This window comes from Moschus berezovskii, chromosome 14, assembly GCF_049115385.1.
Source record: "Moschus berezovskii isolate FMDL1 chromosome 14, NW_MosBer_1.0, whole genome shotgun sequence".
Lineage (NCBI taxonomy): Eukaryota > Metazoa > Chordata > Mammalia > Artiodactyla > Moschidae > Moschus > Moschus berezovskii.
This window is the reverse complement of record NC_142473.1, coordinates 19639437-19645192: the sequence shown is the minus strand read 5'-3', so window position 1 is coordinate 19645192 and position 5756 is coordinate 19639437. Positions and strand designations below refer to the sequence as shown.

The window sequence follows — 5756 nt, the reverse complement described above, 5'->3', positions numbered from 1 at the left end:
CTTCAGATGATATATGGAAAACCAGTGATGAAAAATTAGGCTATCCTATATAGAAATCATTGTACTTATGATTCTAAAATCAGCTATAAAATACCCGGAGACAGTAATTATTCTATACAAGATTAGAGCAACCCAAACCCAGGGTATAACCCTGAAGAAACTAATGACTATACTACAAAATATGTTATTTGGTCAAATAAAACTGTCCCCTGGGCCGGCTGCGGCGCCTCCGGAGCCTGCACCGGCGGTGGGGGCGGAGGAATGAAGCGGGTCGCTGGACTTCAGTAAGAGCACCGGGATGTGCTGGCCCGGACCGCCGGCCGGCTGATGGGGGCGGGAAGGAGCAGCCTGTGAAACGCGGAGACGGCGGCCACCAGCCCGGGCGGGGACCGGGACTGGGAGAGGCCCCTGAGCAGCCGGCGGGTCCGGTGGCTGGGCTAGGGTGGGGGGCGTGGGGCCGCAGGGACAGACGCTCCGCTGAGCCTGCTGGGGTCAGGAGCGGGAGAAGAAGGGTGGTCTTTACTGTTCGGAGAGAGACGAGGACAAAGGGAGGTTTGGAAGAGAGTGGCTGGAAGTGGTGAGAAGCTGGTGACAGGCGTGCTGCAAGGGACTGAGAGAAAGAAGGGAAATCTGTGTAAGTAGCTGAAAGGATTAAGTGACAAGAAAGAAGGCCAGTAAAAGGGAAGGAAAGGTGAGGGGTGGCACAGGGCTAGGAGAAGGGTCGGTGAAAGTGTATAGAGGATCGAGGAAAAAGCCGTGGAAGTGGCTGGGGCCCGGGGCCGGAAGAGTGTCAGACGTGGCCGGAAGGCAGAGGAGCTGAGCTCAAAACTGAGAGTGTTTGGAAACTGGAAGTCTTGGAGGCGAAAGAGGGTCAGCACTCAGATCGCACCTCGGAGAGTGAGCGACATGTCCGGGATGTGGGATCAGAGGCTGGTGCGTTTGGCGGTTGTACAGCAGCTTCGGGCTGCCTATGGAATTAAGGTCAAGGGTGGCCGTGCGCAGTGCGATCGCAGGCGACAGGAAACAGCAACCACGGAAATAGTGGGTAAAATATTTGGAGTACCATTAAATGCATTGCCCCAGTCCGTTGTACCAGATTATGGACATATTCCAAGTTTTCTTGTTGATGCTTGCACGTCCTTAGAAGAGCATGTTCATACAGAAGGGCTTTTTAGGAAATCAGGATCTGTTATTCGTCTAAAAGCACTAAAGAATAAACTCGATCATGGTGAAAGATGCCTGTCTTCTGCACCTCCTTGTGATACCGCGGGAGTTCTTAAGCAGTTTTTTAGGGAATTGCCAGAGCCCATTCTCCCAGCTGATTTGCATGAAGCACTTTTCAAAGCTCAACAATTAAAAACAGAGGAGAAGAATAAAGCTACATTGTTGCTCTCCTGTCTTATGGCTGACCACACAATTGATATATTAAGATATTTCTTTAACTTTCTTAGGAAAGTTTCTCTTCGGTCCAGTGAGAATAAGATGGATAGCAGCAATCTTGCTGTAATATTTGCACCAAATCTTCTTCAGACAAGTGAAGGACATGAAAAGATGTCTGCTAACACAGAAAAAAAGCTACGATTACAGGCTGCAATAGTACAAACTTTTATTGATTATGCATCAGATATTGGGCATGTTCCAGATTTTATCCTAGAAAAGATCCCAGCTATGTTGGGTATTGATGGTCTCTGTGCTACTCCATCGCTAGAAGGCTTTGAAGAAGGCGATTCCGAAACTCCTGGTGACTATAAGAGAAAACGAAGACAGAGTGTAGGAGATTTTGTTAGTGGAGCATTAAATAAATTTAAATCTAACAGGACACCTTCTGTTACACCTCAACAGGAAAGAATTGCCCAGCTATCTGTTTCACCAACAATTCTTACACCAAATGCTAAGCGTAAACTGCCGGTAGATTCTCATGGTTTCTCAAGTAAGAAAAGGAAGTCCATCAAGCACAATTTTAACTTTGAGTTGTTGCCAACTAATCTCTTCAGCAGCGTTCTACACCAATATCAGTTCACTGTGATACAAGCCCAGAAGGGTCATCTCAGAGTTCATTCTCTCCTGTTGCCATCAGTGGAAACCATTTGATCAGTACAAATGTGCTAAGGCGAAGTAAAAGGCTTGCAAGCAAAAAAGTTTGCAGGGTGGAATCAGGAAAAGCAGGCTGCTTCTCTCCTAAAATCAGCCGTAAAGAAAAGGTTCAGAGATCTCTTCGTTTGAAATTTAATCTAGGGAAAAATAGCAAAGATGGAAATGAGTGTTCTGGTGTCAATAGATCTGAAAATGTTGGTCGACGACTTGCAAATCAACAAAGTTTAAAAAATAGGATTGAATCTGTAAAAACAGGTCTGCTTTTTAGCCCAGATACTGATGAAAGATTAACAAAGAAAGGTTCAAAAAAGATCAGTAAGTCGGAGGAAAACTTATTAACTCCAGAGCAACTAAGTGGAACAAATTACCGGATGTCTTGGATAGGACCTAGTAATTCAGATTTTCAAGAAGTAGATGGAAATGAAGCTTCTCCGGTAGATGGAACTCTTGAGGTGGAGAACTCTTCTTTGGAGCCTGATATGATGGCTGAAAAGTCCCCTGTTAGCTCATACGAGCTCACCCCTCCTGATGTACACAGCAAGCACAGTAACAACACAACTGGCAGCTCTATTAGCGGTGATGAGAGTAACTTGACTGCAGAGACTGTGGTGAAGATTCAGAAAGCATTTTCTGAATCTGGAAGTAATCTTCATGCATTGATAAATCACAAGCAGTCACCATTAGCTACTGTGGAGAAAGTAAAATTCAATGAAACATCTTCTACCAAAGGTAGCCCAGAGAAAAATCTCTTAAAAACTAACTTGACTGTGATAGAATCGAGTGGACACCGTACCAGTAATGATGAAGATAGCTTTTCAGAAAGAGACTTCTCACTAAATCAGCCTCAAATTTCGGATAGAGAAGCCACTATAAAATGTTACTCAACTCAGATGAAGATACAACTAGAAAACAATACTCATTTGAATATACCAAAAGATTACTTAAGCAAGCAGGAGTTGCCCATTGATGAACATGTAAGGAAACAAGAGTCCCCAAGGGATACCCTCAATACTAAATTAAAGGAGAATGAAAATTTGATTGAAGAGAACTTACTGAAACACACAGCTTCTAGGGAGGTTGTGGCTAGCACCTCTTCCTCAGAACAGAGCACGTGCAGTAGCGCAAACCTGTCAAAACCTACTCCTGTGGGAATCATTAAACAGCAGTCACTGGTGGAAACACGCAATGAAACGGTTTCTGAATGTTTACAAACAACAGAGCATGGAAGGGTTTCAGACCACATACAGTGGTTTAACAAGCTTTCTTTAAATGAACCAAATAGGACAAAAGTTAAGTCACCTCTTAAGTTTCAGCGTACACCTGTCCGTCAGTCAGTGAGAAGAATCAATTCTTTGTTGGAGTATGGTGGACAACCTCCAAGGCGTAAATTAGCGGGTCTTGGGGATACTGCTTCTCCTCTGGTTAAATCAGTGAGCTGTGAGAGTGCTCTTCCCTCTTGTGTTGAAAGTATGACAAAAGATTCCTCCCTTCCATGTACCAGATCTGGTCCTAAAGAACAGAAGTCTACATTTTGCAAGCAGTCAAATATTGATACAATTTCTAAATCAAGCATGGAGGTAACTTCTACATCGTTCTTACAAATGAAGAGGCACCCAAACTCTGTGAATGCATCTCTTGGGTCCACCAGAGTTTGCAAACAAGAAGTGATATCTAACAGCCAAATTAAGTTTCCCTTGGATGATCTAACAAACCATGATATTGTAAAATCTGTTGTAAGTAATGATAAGGTCTTTCCCCCTGGCATAAGCAGCAGGGTCCTTAGAAAACCATCAGAAAAAGAGAGGATCTGGTATAAAGGTTCTCCAAAAAATCCTATTGGAAAAGTTCAACTACTACCAACAAGTAAACCTGTAGACTTGTAATAGGTAAATGTTGTACTTGTCATTAATGTATATAAAATTATCAATTGGTGATATGACTTGGAAGGTAATATGATGTGTTTGTAGCTCAGGATGATTGTTATGTGATGAATTTAATTTCATTGTGCAAGCAACTTGAATTCTTGTTTTTCTTAATTATGGCAATATTTAAGCTATCTTTAATTTTATTGTGATCTCTTAAAGCAGAGGTTACACTTTACTTTTTCAAAGAAATTGTTGACTGGGTTTATAAGAAGTTAATTTTTTAAAATTGGATGAATTTTATTTTTTAACATGTGATAGAATGGAATGAGTTGTGCTGATTTCTTGTTACTCTTAAGTCAGATGAGGTTTCTCCAAGGAATCTCGACACATGGAGAGAGAAGCCCTGCAGATCTTACTTCTCAGATTCCACTAATGTTCAGTGTCTTTAAAAATCCCTAGAAACTAATTTGCTTCAATAGCATTTTAATCCTTTGTTCCTTTTGGATGTAATTAGGTTTATATTGCCTTTAGATGTGACAGTGTTCCCTTGAACTAAGAATAATGGCTGATGCAGAATGAAGATGACTCAAGTGTGCTCATATAGTATGAGGCTGCAGAAATAACAGATGACTTTTAAGCCATACTATATTTTTAAAGTTAATTTGCACAAATACATTTGTATCTGTTTTGTCCAATATAGCATTTAAAATTTTTTAAGAAGGAGTAATTAAACTTGGAAGATTTTAATCAAAGTGATTGCTTGTATGCAGATGCTTGGTTTTAGACTTTGAAGTAATTGATGCGCCTCTGTACATTTACCTTGGATTCTTACAAGAACCTGTGATAGTTTTGTCATGTGTGTAAATGTTATTTATTTAGCATAGACATTAAAGATAACTTTCTGGGAAATGACTTGCCTGAGACTCTAATGAAATTCAAAATACCTTTTAGAATTTGATGCAAATTGTCAAGCTAATCTATCTAAATTGATATTTAAATTATTAGAAATAACAAAGTTTTAAGGACAGAATACTATCAACAGTAGAGTGTATTTAAGTTTTAGAAGAAGGAATATGCATGCAGAATCAATCACTAAAGATAGTTTTGCAGGTCAGGTGTTAGAATGCCACATTCAAAGGTGAGGGCAGAACAGAACCACACTGCACACCACTCAGAACAACCAAGCAATGTGAATATGTGGGAGGAATTTAAAGTCATCAGAGGTTTGCTTTACCAAGTCCTCCTTGATAGCAGTACATCTTATTTAAAGGCTATTTCCTATTTCTATAATCACTACCTAGAAATTGACCCTTTCTCAGAATTAGAAATAATTATTTATTGTATAAAGACTAAAATCTATAGATAGAAACATCATGTTTATCTGACATCAAAACAGGTTTTTAATACAGGTATGCATTTCTCTTGATGGTATTTCTAAGAGTAAGTGGATATAGAAAATATTCTTAAATTCTGAGATGTTGTTGCAAGCAGTTCTTTTTAACTATTTTTTAAAATGCATTAATGTCCTTTGATTTCCTTGGGAGTAGGTGAAATGTTGAATTGGAAGCCTAATTCAGTGAGAAGACAAGACATTAACTGTACAAGTCACCTGAATCAGTGGATTTTATGAGAGACTAATCATTAATAATAAAAGATATTTATTAAAAATAAAACTAAAAAAAAAAAAACTGTCCCCTGGCTGCCAACAGATGGCATCACAATCAGTTTGTCCCTCCCATGTTATCTTTTACTCTAAACACCCAGACGTATTGGCAGCCCAAAATATGGAAAGTGCTC

General features: G+C 40.1%; 1 pseudogene; it reads left to right on the top strand.

The window, feature by feature from the left end:
- Positions 1 to 340: 340 nt before the first annotated feature.
- LOC148775543 (rho GTPase-activating protein 11A pseudogene) lies at positions 341 to 5071 on the top strand (annotated as a pseudogene).
- The last annotated feature ends 685 nt before the right edge of the window (positions 5072 to 5756 follow it).